The sequence below is a fragment of the Melitaea cinxia genome, chromosome 21 (genome assembly GCF_905220565.1).
Source record: "Melitaea cinxia chromosome 21, ilMelCinx1.1, whole genome shotgun sequence".
NCBI classification, from domain to species: domain Eukaryota; kingdom Metazoa; phylum Arthropoda; class Insecta; order Lepidoptera; family Nymphalidae; genus Melitaea; species Melitaea cinxia.
In genome coordinates, this window is record NC_059414.1 from 12,167,470 (window position 1) to 12,183,494 (window position 16,025).

Below are 16,025 nucleotides of genomic sequence, written 5' to 3' on the forward strand. Positions count from 1 at the left end.
CATTTAAAGTAAAATAAATAAATATAATTATTAAAATTATCACACTAGCAAGTTCACGAATGATCTAACACGCTTCTACTTTTGTCACAAACTATGTCTTATGACGTTTCGCTCCGGGCCATATGAAGTTAATAAACACATCGGCCTCAAATTGAGATACTTCGAAAGACATAAATAACGACGTGTTTATACATAGACGATAAAGAATCGATGAACGGACATACACATAATTATTTCTTCGATAGCAATCGTCTGAGACTTATTGATTTTATTCATAAAGTTCTAGAGATTTCTTAATAGAGCTTAAAATCTTTGAGCTGAACTCAACTAAATCAGCTTTTAAACGACCCTTTGGTAGACAAAAGCCTCACGTCTTATAGAAGAAGCTTGAAGCTAAATACACTATAAGAACCGGTGGATAATTTAACTTACGATAGTGAAATAATGTAGTTATCTAATGATATATCGACAATACTGATGTCCGGTCAAACTCGAATGAGTTTATGTGGCATCTTATTATTAGTATTTGTATTTTATATTATTACACAATTCTTTTTTCAAATTTTGTCGAAGATTGTAATTTCGACTATACCGATCATTTCTTCGTGTATTCTCTATCCTTTTTAACTGACTTCCAAAAAAGAAGGAGGTTCTCAATTCAATTGTATTTTTTTTATGTATGTTACTTCAGAACCTTTGACAGGGTGGACCGATTTCAATAAAAAAAAAAAAAATTAATCGAAAGGTGGCGCGTTGTCATTTAGTCCCATTTAAATTTATTTGAGATCCAACAACTACTTTTTGAGTTATATCTAATAATGCGTTTTTACTTGACTATTTTTTCGTCGACCTACGTTGTATTATACCGCAAAACTTTTTACTTGGTGTACCGATTTTGATGATTTTTAATTTAATCAAAAGCTGATGTTTATCATGTGGTCACGTTTAAATTTCATCGAGATTTGATAACAATTTTTTGAGTAATCTTTGATAACGCGTATTTACTTGACTATTTTTTCGTCTACCTACGTTGTATTACTTGTCGATGTAATTGAAGTCGGTTTTTTTTCGTTTGCGACCAAATACAATTATTGATATTAGAGAAATTATATCTGCCATTACTATTGTTTTGAGCACAGCTTGATTGTCAAGAGTGGCGAGTGTAGTAATAAAACATGACGCTGAGATTCAAGGAAGCGTAACAGCATCCGTAAACGTGGTTAGTTTTGTACTGAGTACTGAGATATAATTATTGCCAGGTTATAATTACAAGTTACGTGTTTGAAGAATATTCTTCTTTTGAAAGTGATGATAGCATTTTCTTTTAAATAAACGCAACAAAGAAATAAAATAAAAAATATTTAAATTAAAATGATCTACGGACATTTTTTTTTAATAATAATCACATTTTATGTTTCTATGTATTAATCAACAATTAAAAAAAAATTAAAAGGTACGAGATTATATTATATTTAAATAATAATTCTTTTTCAGTATATTTTCTGTTTTTTTTTTAACCCTTATCATATGTCCAAAATGCTTACACTGCTTTTTTATGATCCTATATTTATTTACATTTTAAAGTTTAAACCTGAATTTACTTACGTCTTTAAATATTATTAAACACTTCACTTTTAATGTCAATTTTACTGATCATATTATTCTCTGCCTGTTGTGTTTAATAAGACTACTTTTTTGAAAGCATTGACAGCTTTCACAAGAAAATAAGTCAAATTTTAGTTATCACAGCTTAATTAGCACGGGTACAACCGCTAATAAGTTAGTTATTACAGCTTAAGTATTATGGGTCTGTAGTAGTGTGAGTAGTCGCCTAAAACATCGAGAATTTGCGGGTTCGATTCCCGCTCGTGATGGATATTTGTATTTGTTCAAATATTTCTTTCCGGTTCGGATGTCTGTCCTTTGAGTCTCTCCACCATGCCATGAGAGCACGTTAAGCTGTCGGTCCCGGTTATTATCATTGATACCTGATAGCGATAATTGCTCATAGTAGGGAACATATTCGCCATATCGTAGTGGAGCGCCGTCTTTCTCCAACATGGAGATAGAGGCCTATACCCAGCAGTGGGATGTTAAACGCTGAACGCGAAATAGTACTCGTATGGTCAAACCAATCCTAAAATGTAAACAATGATGTAAAAACACACGCATAAGATTGATAAAAGCAAGGACCCTACAATACTAAAGACATGGTCACGACACCGCGGCGTCACAATCCTGGACACGTCACACTAATTAGACCTTTAAAACGTCGTGGTCACTCAAAACGGTAACCGCGCACCAGCAAACGGCCTTCCGTGCACTAACTGCGTGTCTCGTATTGCGTGTGCCTCACACATAACGCTAGATGCCACGTGGTCGCCTCACGCAATATCACTGTCAATGAATAGCGTGATGGTTGACTAATACTCGCGTGACGCCGGGCTTGCGGAAGGTCGCTGGTTAGTCTTTACGTTGTTCTAGTCTGGGTCTGGTCTGACGCCTTCGACTTCGAGACCGCTTGTACATTTGTATGCAAGTTAAACGCTTCGTCGTATGGTTGTCCTTGTAAATGAGCTGTTTGTAATGTTATACTTAAGGGGACTGTAATATATCTTAACGCAATTCTATCACTTACAGACGATTTTAATTTTTCACATATTTATACGAAACGAAATTGTTTAATTCTGTATCCTGTGTTTTCCTACCATGCATATGTGTTGTCCTTCAAACATGAATTAAAATCTAATCTCATAATTAAACAATCCATAACTTAATCGTTTGAGAGGAATATCTTCTCATAAATCATTTACTCGTACTTCTAATTTAATTTTTCTACAGTGGTGTATTTACAAAAGGCCATACGTGAATAAATTAAGTAATTAATTACTAAACGCTTTACACTCAACTGTCTTCAGAAATAAACACAGAAGGAGCACAAACGCCCAGTCCGCAACAAACATAATTACAACCTAAATAGACATTTATTCATTTGCTGTGAACTCTGTGCCAACATATCGTTTCAAGCTCTGTCACTTCTCCTACATGGAAAGAGAGGCTTCTACCGTTCTCCTATATGGAGAAGGAGGCCCATACTCAGCACTGGGATATAGCAATCTTAATCAATCAATCATACAAAAATTAATTCTTACCTATTCTCGTTACCTTTTTCTTCAATTACAAAAGGGTGTGAGAATTAGTATCAAATTCCTTAATCCTCTACGAACAAGACGATTACGGTAAGTCCTCGCAACACTTACACTTTCCTTGATGAAAGTAAAAATATCAAGAAACAAAATACATATACAACAGTTCTTCAAAACTGGTTTACACCTTGGCCAATATCGCCAATATATTGACCTTCAAAATACCGAAATCTATAATAACCTGAATGTTTAGTTCTTAAGCAGCGTACTTAATGGTAGCCTGTTCGATACCTGAGCGGAATTAGCATATCTCATTGTTAGTTGCGGCCGGTAATTTTTGGCTTTACGTAGCCTCAAGTTTCTGGTCTGAAATAATAGAAGGTTAGAGATATATTTCATTATACCTTTTATTTTTATCCTTTCATTCTAAATTGTTGCAAATACTTTTTCAAATTTTTTCTTAAACGTAAAATGGTGTAATGAAATTTTAATAATTATTATAAATAGTTGTCTGTATTATTATTATTTTGTATTTGCATATTGTGGTGTACAATAAAGAGTAAATAAATAAATAAAAATAAATAAATAAATAAATAACTTTTTTTTTTTTTTAATAATGCAAAATAGTTTATCGAGGAGGTTCACTATGGACTTTTTATGTTATTCAAACTTTAGTATAAGTAAATTTAGCATAAGTTTTGAACAAAACATTTTTATGAATACAACATAATTGTACTAAATATAAAAGTACGTGTTTAGACCTATTATACTTTATTCAAATTACAGACTGAATAAGTGAATATTCGTACATTGTGGCTCGTACGTATCCACAGAACACGCGTCAATAACTCGCCAGCTTTGACATACTAGTGACCCTGTATAGCTGTTGAAGACTGTGAAATTGGCACCTGACTACAGTCAAGCCTTATGTTAAATAAAACAGTTGATAACTTACTGACATCGTCACAAATGAATGACTACTAACAATACTATAAGAACAACTACTTGAAGGGCAATAAAAACACTTTCGAAACCCTTCTTTGTTTATTGAATGCAAAAATACTTAATCTTTACAATTAAAATTCATAATAAATAGATGTTAAATAAGTTTTTAAAATCCAGTGAAATTAAGTCCAGACGGCTTTATCCATATTGGTAACGAAAGTAACCTTTCAGCTATTAAAAATGCAATATCCATCAGTGTTGGCGCCGAGTTGTATTAAAAAGGGTAACAGTGAACTGTATTATATTAGTTGTTACAAAAAAAACAATGCTGTTTTATGGAAAAATTCGAACAATATTTTCTTTAAAGTGTCGTGATATGTTCTATCTTGTTGTCTTGTCTCTCTAAGTTGTTTTGTCTTAGAAGGGAACATGGCGGTCGCTATTTCAATGATACATTTTTAATAATATTTTTTTTTAAATATAAATTCCGATGATTTCAAAAAAAATATATTAAAAAATAAGGATTGTGGTATTTTTTACTTAACAACCATAACCCCGAACCACCCCAGGAACAACCACTTTATTCACCTCAGGAACACAACACTGCTTGAAAGCCGTATTATTTAGCTGTGATCTTCTGTAACAGACGTGATTCCTCAGATGTTGGAAAGGAGGAAATGTCCCGTTACTTACTGTAAATCCGTATTTCCTAAGGATGTACTTATATTTTTACGGTTTTGTCTGACACGATATTTTCCTAGTTCTTCGAAATAACAGCGTTCGAACATTTAACGATTCAGTTTCCGGGATAAGACGGTTTTCTTTTAATTAATGGTATTTAGATTTACAAAGATAATTTTCAGCTTCCTGTGATGACTTAAGGTTGTTTTGCCGTATATTCTTTCAAGTGTCTGACGTAAAGTTGTATTTAATTGACTATTTACTGTAATAAATTATATCTACACAATCTTTATGATTTATGACTATGTTAAGTTTTGAATTTGAAGTAACATTACCAGGTTTTATATTATGACATGTGTACGTATCATTAGGGTGTCGATAAAGTAAGTAATAGACTAGCCCGTTGGCGTAGTTTCTAGTGACCCTGCTTTCTGCTTCGAGGGTTGTGGGTTCGATTCCCACCCCGAGTCTGGGTGTAATATAAATATTTATATGTGTATTAGTTATAAGTATTTTTTATCGAAAAAAATAATAATATTTAACTATACCAGTCGGCTGTTGCCTATACACAAGCATTAAGTTGCTTACTTTAGGAACAGACGACCGTGTGTATTGTGTAGTTATTTATTTATTTATAAAAAAAAAAAAATATTAATAATATTTCTTATAATCTTCTTTGAGCTCTTATGTTCACCAATCTAATAAAGAAATAAGATAATTATATGAAAGAACTTCAACTTTCAAATCTTTTAACAATTTATTTGAAGTTCTACTGTCTGGTCTTAGGTTATTTTAAATCGAATTAAAAACACGAAATTGCTTTTCTAACAAGAAATACACAATAAAAATACTCTCAAAGCTATTAGTAAAATCACTACATAGTATGAAACAAAGTCGCTTTCTCTGTCCCTATGTATGCTTAAATCTTTAAAAATACGCAACGGATTTTGATGCGGTTTTTTTATAGATAGAGTGATTGAAGAGGAAGATTTATATATATAATACATGCATAATATAATAGAGGAACATTGATAGTTTTTGCAACCGTGCGAAGCCGGGGCGGGTCGCTAGTTAATTGATGAAATGATTTGAGCTTCCATAAACGCAAGTTATGCACATCACCTTAAGATTTCAACAATTGCAGCGTCAGTAATTATAATTATAAACTACAATTGAGTACCTTTATTCACGCTGTTTCCCATATTTCTATGTAATAGTTCTAAATAAATATTAACTAAAACGAAGAAATACGCTTCTGCGTACCGTACAAAACAAATGAACATAAAAGTAGCTAAATGACACGTATAAAACCGTCTGCAGGGGTTAACACCCTAGCTATCAGTCCATCTCGGGACTCGAACCCGTCAGCTGATGCCAACGTACCGTGACGTTCGTGCACGTTGAGCATTCGGTTGATATTCGCTACCTACTGTATTAGTTACCTACTATAGTTGCTATTATAATTGGCGTTTCATGCGGTTTCACTTGTGTGAAACGCTTTGTGCACTTCATCAATCTTTCTTAAGGTTGGAAGACAGATAAAGCTGTATGGCTTTAAGCCTGCCTTTTGCTTAGTATGTTTCATACAGGTAAAAAAAAATTAAGTAATTCCTACTTACGTCGAAGAAGAAGAATTTTAATTAATGTATTAGACGTAGATTAAGTGCTAGAAAGGACATTTGATCATAAACAAAATATTGTACTAAGGCTAAAGTATACCAAGAGCCAAAAAAAAAAACTATGTGCGAAAACGAGTGTCTATGATAATAACTACAATTAAAAACCCGAATCGATAGAGTATGTGGAATCCAAGAGGAGATCCATGCTCTTCTTTTTTATGCCAGATAACTGTTTATTAATATAAATTGTATAGGCTTAAATAAAACAGCATACCATGGCATATTGTTACAGTAGTAAGGATAAAAATCTTAGGGTATATGCCAAAATTGAACAAGAGTAAATCCATAAAAAAATATTGTCGGCATACCCAAATCTTACTGATATATATTAACATTTTAATAACAATTGCAATTAAGTTAAAACTTATTTTAGCCAACCTCAGTAGTTTATAGTAACTACCAACCCTCTAATGTACTTAAGCAACAAAATAAATAAAACATAGGTATATTTCGTATCAATTCAGCCCAACGACGAAGAAAAATCGAACCCAGTATCTTGAAAACAGAGCAAGACAGACGATAAACTCTTCGAGTTAGAAAGGAACAGCACAGACCGTATCCGAAGATGCCACGCCCCCTTCTTCTTGCCGATTCTCTAGGGTATGGATTTATAAAGCTATAGCTAGGGGTGAATGTACCGGGAATTATATATTTGGACAAATTGGTTCATACAATTTTAGTACCTAAACGAACGGAATAAGGTTCACGTTTTTAGCTCTTTTTTTCGGTTATTTTGTTTTCAGTTTTAATTTCAGTGAGTTCTGGTAGTCCAATTAGTGTTGTCGAGTTCGGTAGTAAGTTTCAACTAAATTGGATTTTAAATGTAGCCACAATATCTGCAATTATATCTATAAGCTTGTGTGTTTACATATACCATTGATCAAATATAGAATATATTAATATACGTTAAATATGAAAAGAGTTTATGTTTCATACTTTCATACTACATCTGTATTAAATGTTTATTTTACTAATCAGATATACTAACAAACTGTAACTTATCTAATACATAACCATTATGTAACAGATCCTATATAAGCATCGTGTTGAGAATATTATATTCATGTTTGTCATATTCGTACCTCGAAATAGGTATTTTTTTTGTTTTTAATATAAATATCATCACTTCTAATGTGTTAACATTATATATTACTAATGTGAGTTTACTAAAACTGGTAATTAAATTAAAATTGCTGTAGTAACGTAACAGTTATTACTTTTATTTTTTTGAATGTCCTTCGAAAACGAAGTTAGCGTATTCCTTGGAGGTGTGGATATAATAAATTAAAATGTCTAGAATTTAACTGGCAACAGTCAACAATGATCGTTAACAGGCAACTGTGAACTCTTGTACCAAATAAACGAACAGAGTAAATTGTTTTTTTTTTTAATACTTAATAATAAATACTGCAACGGTTCTGTTAAATACCTACCAATATGAGCAGCCAAAACTAGACCAAAAAAAATATAACTATAAATGGAAATAATCTGTATGATTTTATTTTTGTGTTACCCACACATTAGGAAATTCTAAACATTTTACATCATCAAAAAATGTTTCTTTTTAATAGAGGTAACTGCACAATGTCAACTCTCTAAATATTTATCGTAAGGAAAAGTTGCGAGTTATTCTCCAAAGGAGTACCTACGATAACTTACTGGGAAGATTCAATCACAATGTGTTGTATAAGATTGAGAAATACCTGTGAAATCTTTTTTATTTATCATTATTTATTTCACGCCCGTTATTCTATATCTAATTTAAATAATAATAAAAAAACTATCAATATTTTTAGCAATATCCTAAACTTTTATTATCTTTGAAGTAACAAGAGAGTTCTGATAAAATGAAAGTAAATATAATACGTTTAATGGGACAAAAGAAATATATTCATTGTTTCACCACGTAATCCCCTACAAACCACCCCTGTGAATGGACACTGAAGGGTTATTGCGTGACCAGTAATTATCTACCCATCACGTGAGACACGGGGGTAGAAAAGGCCAAGTCTGACCGTCGAAAAATTCGTTGTAACACAATTAGGTGTAGAATTGCTTCGTTGTTTTAGGTTTGTAAATATTTGTATTTTGAAAGTCGATTTCCGGTCTTTTAAAGTTTTTTTTTTAATATTTCACATGCTAATTGACCACATTTTTGTTTTAAATTTCGAAAAAAAAATCGAATTTCAAATATCTTGAATGTAACAAATCACGAGCGTGTATAGACCCAACCTCTGTTAAATACGGTGAATTCTCACAAACTATCTACTTCGAAAACAGCGTATCAATTTCGAATATAACAAGTGACAAGTACATTGCCAACCAATATCATATCCTTGTATCTGTAAGACGTTATGGAGGTAGGAGAGGTTATCTTACTCATCACAGGAACACAACACTACTTGTGACCATTATTAGTATCATCATTACTTGATTCAGATCCTCTGTAATATTGACTTACTTACGGTACTTCCGCATGCTGCTCCAGATTTCGCAGTAAGATATTTCCTGCTGTGCTTCATAGGAAAAATGAATACGTATATAAATATTCTAGTTGTGCCATAACAAAGCCAATGATCCACGATAAGCTATCTGATATTCAAGATCATTAATTACAATGGAAAAATCTTCCACAGGTGCGATATTAATTATCGCAGCAAAACCTGAGCTGTCATTCCGTTTTCCTTTATGTGATAATTCCCTAGGTTTTGTTAAAACAGTATAAATTAATTAAACGATATATTCCATCTACGACGTCTGCACCAACAATAGGTGGGTGAGAAGGCATGTGAAAACGTTTATAAGTAAAAAGTTGTTATCCGGTAAAGATGCCTGTGACATAAATTCTTATTAAATACTTTTTACAATTTTCATTGCTAGAACTTTCTGGACGCCTATAACTGTTAAAGTGAAGTTTCCTACTTTAATTACCTACTTCTGTTTTTCTTTTTTACTATATCGCTAGAACTTTCTAAATGTTAAAATTTTGCTACAGCAATATTTAAATTAGCATTTTTTGCTTCTATAAATTTTAATTTTTTTTTTTAATTTTTATATTTACTTGAAAACTTTTATTACTGCGTACACTTATTAAAAATAAATAAATTAAAACTTCTTTCAAATTATTAAGCTTTTAAAATACACGTTATAGGTAAATTTTCTTTTGTATATTATTTTTAAATAATTCTTTTCAAGTTTCCTTTTTAAATATTTAATTACATGTTGTGGTAAAATTTTAATTGTAACCAATAATTAGCTACAGAAACATAGGGACGAAATGGCTTTGCAATACGAGGGTGTGATGAATATTTTTTTTTTTTTTTTGTAAATGTTGTGGGTAATATAGAATGCAACAGTATTTATATATTTTTTTTTGTGTAAAATTCAAGACAATAATGTGTAAAGGTTTTATCTTTGATATATCAAACATACTCAAATTCAAATACTAATTTTATTTACAATCTATTTTATAATATCAATAAAAATGTTTAATATAATCTATAATATAAAAATGAGTCGCTGAATGTGTTGCTAAGCGCAAAACTCGAGAACGGTTGGACCGATTTCGCTAATTCTTTTTTTAAAATATTCCTTGAAGTACGAGGATGGTTCTTACGGAGAGAAAAATTCTAAAAAAAAAAATAATAAAATTAAAGAAAGAAAGACTGTTAGGCGATACGAAGTTCGCCGGGTCAGCTAGTTATCAATAAAAATGTTTGTTTTTTTTTTTGTAATTTCTATGAATGAATACTGGCTACCTACCGCCTTAATCTAGTCTTAGGATACTCACTAAAACATTAATATTCTCCCTGTTTGATATTTATTTTTCTTTTAAAACATCCATATTTTGTTTAAAACGGTATACCTATGTATCAGCAATACCTATAGATAAAAATTTAATAAAATAATCAAATAAAATTCAGTCATTAGGAATTTAATAATTACTCCAATCTTTTTACTTTCGAAATTCAACCGTTTTAATAATCAACGTGAATTAGAACAATTTCTATGAAAACATTTTTCCGCTAAACAGTGTAATTTGAAGTCGTAAATATAATCACGTATCATCATTCGTTTGTGACTAATTCGATACTTATCACGAGACGACATTTACGGACAACAAACTCTATAATTTTAATTGGAATCCAAACGTTAACTGTTTGGATGAGAATGGAAGCCAGCTTTCTATCGCAAATATTCGAAATGGACCCACACTGTTATTATGTTGACTGTTATTTTTTTTTTTTTATCCACATTAATTAGTTTATTAATTATGCTAATTTGTATGCGAATTCACAATGCTTTATTGCGTTTAATCGGATCGAGATTGTTTTCGCGATAATGTACTGAGGTACATGTCACAAGAGGTAGTCGGAATGTTAGTTTCTCTAATATTTTTTTCTTTATTTGAATAAAATATTAATGTCAATGTCTTGCTTATAGCTCGAAACTCTTTAAAGGACAACGCCCGTATAAATATACTGTAAATTTGTAGATACAGCTTTCAAGAATATCTTTATTAACTTAAGTTATATGTTATATTTTTAGAACATAGTAAACATTTTTATATATATTCTATTTTCCATACATTGTGCTATATTATTATATATGTGCTACATTAGGCGAATTAAAATTCACAACAGTTGGTTGAAATAGACGTATATGGCAGAGAGACCATATCGATAGCATGTAAACACATATTTGTTTTCTTTTCATTTTCATTTCAAACCTTCCCTCCTGTTCTTGTTTTCTTGTTGTGTTTTTGTTTAATGGTAAAAAAAATAAGTAAAGATTAAAATTTTAGTATTAAGGTAAGGTTTTGGGCATTATATTTTATCATTTCTATCTACTACTATTTTTTTAATGCGATTTCACGTAAAAAATAGTAAAATATCGATATAGAAGCATGGAATTTCCATCCAAAATATTTCATAGGCTGTTTTCAACCGAACATTCTCACATGATTGAAAAATAGAAAAGTTTGACATCATTTAATCTTGAATATTTAAAAATTCCACCAACCGTATACTATCAGTTCAATCACTATCTCTTATAAATTGGACCACATTTTAATTTTGTGTTTGCTTCTACAACCGATTATTACTTTACCGCTAGGGTGGTTTTAGTACGTCTGAGTGTTCGCTTCGTCTGTTTGTTACTAAGCCGGCTTGTTTGTATAAAATGAAGCGATTGACGCACTGTGTGGGTAATTTACTTAATTATAACAAATATTTTATGTATTATTCAGTATGAAGGCTTTCATGATATGAATCCTTAACACACAAAAAAATAGTATATTATAAACATTTTAAATATCATATCAAAAATCGACCGTTCCTAACCGGATATAAAAATCATTATATCGAAAATTTCGATGTAACAGGTACGTCGTTTCATAGCTTAATTGGCTTGAGCACTGATACGTCGAGTCGGAGATGCAGATTCGATCCCCGCAGGAACGTTCGATTTTTGATATGATATTAAAAATGTTTAGAATTCCCTCATCTGTGGGTAACACAAAATAAATAATATGAATAGCATATTATGTATACCTTTTACTTCTCATTTTTCTTTCCCCTCCTGTTTCTTCAGAAGGAAAATATTTAGGAAAATGTTTATTTGTGTAGCAAACGCACCTCCACAAAGAAAACCGATAGGTGGCTTCTTACTACACTTTGGTCAGACCAGGAATAATCTGCCGATGTAATCGATGTTCAGAACGTTAATAGGCACGCAGCAACAAAATATAATGCACCCACGTACCTTAGAGAATCGATGATGACTTCCACTATCGTTAGGGCACACCAGCTGGTTGGATTCTGCACATCACTTCAAAGTCTTAGAGCAATTGCTAAGAGTTTATTGTATCACGATTAGAGTTTGATGATAACACATGCGCATAGAAGCTCGCGTAGCGGTCGAGTTCCGAATTAAAACGACGTGCGTTCGCGGCGCGATCATGTGTGCCACACCTAGTTGCTACTACCCTCAAGTTTTTGTCAAAAAATCTCAACTCGCGGGCAGTGAGCGCATAACAGCTTTTCAAGGCTGCGTTTTGTTGCTGCATAAATCTACTTACGCAGAACATCGATTACAACGGTAAATCACGAAAAATGTACGATGACGGAACAATTTGTGATATAAATAACTCACATGTAGATATAGGAAAATGAAACCATTTCATATTTCGTGTGATTCATAAAGAACTATGTACAATAAAGATACACATTAATAATTAAATAAAAAAGTTTCAGGGCAGGGTTCAGTCATTAGAAACGGAACCATTATATCACTGTCCTAAGTGAGGCCAAGAGAAACCTACTTTGATACAATATGTGAGTATGAAAATACGTTTTCTAATAACTTACTAACTCCATGTTGAGGTTAGTTACCAATTACAGTACGTGCAATACTAAATGTTATCAAATCTATGACAAGAATACCCTATATATAGTATCTTGTTTTTGTTCTAAAAATAATCCTTTAAAAGTAACTTTATATACAAATCATACAATTTATAAGTAAACCAATCGTTTTTGACTCTATAATGACATTACAACTGTACAATTAATTCTTCATCTGCTAGATACTCTCATCATTGTGGTAGGACACAGCAGGAAATTTCCTGCTCAAAATATGGAGCAGCCTGACTGGGTACTGGTTCCTGTTGGTGAGTAAGGTAACCAGAGTTCCTGGATGGAATAGGGTATATGGGATCGGCAACGAGCTTGTGATGCTACTGGTGTTGCAGACGTCTATAAGCTACGGCAATCGCTTACCATCAGGTTAGCCGTATGCTTGATTGCCGACCTAGTTATTAAAAAAAAAAGATATTTAATAAAAAAAAATACATATAATTTAAAACGTTGAATATTATAGTCAGGAGGTTTTGAGCTTAGATATATTACAAAAATTTCTAAGTAAACTAAATGTTATTTCCAAAAATAAGCACATTTCTAGATCCATATAAAAAAACCTACTTTGCGGTTACCGCAAGGCTATCGCGCTTAGTATGAACATCACCTTATAACGTTTATCGTCGGTGTAAATACGTGAAAATGGGCGTAACGTTAATTCATAACTTACATTTTATACACAATATACGTATTTATCAAGAGAGAAGTAACCATGGCGAATTTACGACCTTCTTGACCTCCTTAGAAAATATTGATTGCTGATTACAACATTGTGAGTAATTCTAGGACGGTTTTTTTTTCTTAATTCCAAACAAAGGTATTATTCTGTTTATTGTATATAAGCGAGCAACTGTGTCAGTAATTAAAATAATTATAATTCGATGTGGGTTGCGAGTGATAGCGTTTTTATATGTTCTTGAAACTAATTACGTATAATCGCATGACGCTTGTGAATTATTCGCCCGGTGTTGTATTTAAAAGCAAAAATTGAGTTTTCAATTATGTATAATAATTATTTACTTTTTTTAAACAGATAATGAAGTAGTTATAACTATTTCTTTTTACGTTGTTGTACAAAATTTTGTTATTAATTTGATAAACCGCCCAGTTTTATCTGCTTACATTATTTATTTACTACACTTCAACTTAATTTAATAAAAGTAAAGAATAATTTAGGATATGATAGAGATAATATTTTAAATATTAAGTAAAAATCCACTTAGCAAAACCATATCAATTGCATTTTTTTTTTCGATGAAAGGTGATACATGCAAAATACGAAACTGTCCTAGCTCTATAAAAAGGGATCTATACTTAACTATTTCTACCTAAATAAATAGTAAAAAAACTTCATTAATATCTGGTAAATAACATGCAATGAAAAGAGAAATGAATCCTGATTAACAGTATTAGTAAAAATTAAATTTATAAAACTATAAAAAACAGGCATTATTTCAATGCGCTAAAAAAATAAAATAAACTGTACCTTTAAAAGTTTTACTATCAACATATTAAGTCATTACATAATTTATATGATATAAAACTTGTACTAGTACTGACTTTGTTTGACAAATATAAAAATTAAAATCAATCAAATCAACTTATTTAATTTCCTTGTTTATCCAGATAGGTAAATCTTGCGTAATCTAAGTAATGACTTCTTGTTCAACACTTAAATATATTGCAAGTTAAATAAAAGCCTTTAAAAATGCTTTTTACAGTTTATATTTAATTTTTTCATCATAAATAATAAATCTTGTTACGTTATGAAGCTTTCATTGTAGAAACAAAGATACATCTAACGCATATACAAGATTGTAATTCTCACACAAATAAAATATATTTAAACAATTAACCATAAGGTTAACCCGCTGTCAGTGACACCATACCACCTATAGTAGTGATTATGAATTATGTAAATTGTAAACGTTGTGCCAACTAAGAGGTTGTTGAGGCGGTGTTATGAAAAAAAGTACGACTTCCACGCTCCGTCTACTCTCATTAAAATAATTGATTCGACACTCCTATCTGTTGTCTTACAATAAGAATACTTTTGCGATGATATTATTATAATATTCTAATTTATTTTTTTTAATTTATGTATCTACATGATTTGCTAATAAACATATGTAGTATAATATGATGAATAATATACATGTGAACGATAACATCGCGAGCAAAATTTTGACTCGTAATTTTAGATTTAAAAAGTACCTATAGGTGATAGTATTTAAAAGTCAGGTCCGCCAAATAATTATTTCAATTGAGGATTCCTTATAACTTACTCAAGTAATTTTTATTACGTCATTTATTATTCTCAAAAAATAAATTCTTTATTTCAAAGATACCTACTAACTATCTGTATCGTTCCAATTTTAGTATATGTACTGCCGAAGCGAGTACATACCTACTAACTATATCATATAACGTACTTACTTGTGATAATGAAATTTTTACATACCTATTAAAACGATATTTTTTAATTGATTGTAACAAATTTTGTTCTCATTTCTTTTTCACAATTACAGTGTCACTTTTGAGTCTTATCATTATGACGTAATTTTTCGATGTTGGTCAGGAATATTAAATGTTTCGGCCTGTAAGATCACACTGCTGGGTATAGGCCTCTTTTTCCGTGTCTCTTTTCTCTTAAATGGTTAAAGAGGCCTATACCCAGTCACCTATATAGATAGATTACGAATGTCAAAAATAAACAAGATAATATTACGTAATTATGTGCCTTTAAAGATTTAAGATTTTTTTCAAAGATTCCTTTTTATTTAACTAGCCGTTGCCCGTTATTTCATTATGAACCAATTTTAGATTGTTACATATGCTAAAATTTTATCCAGTTGTAGCTGTTGTAAGCTTTAAGCAGAATTGTCAAGTCAGAAGTGTCAAGCGGTAAATGTGTATTATATCAAATTGTCCAAGTATTGTATTACCACAATCAAATATTAATGTCGACTTTAAGTTGATACGACGAAGCGTCGGCGATATGAATGACAAATATTTGCACATATTACAATATAATATATGCACAGTAATTTGTCTGGTCATGTCATTTGTGCTTGCGGGCTATGTTTCCGGATATCTGACAAAGGATTCTCATCCTATCAGAAGCTCTTTGGAGAGAGGTTTATAATTGTGGTCAGCTA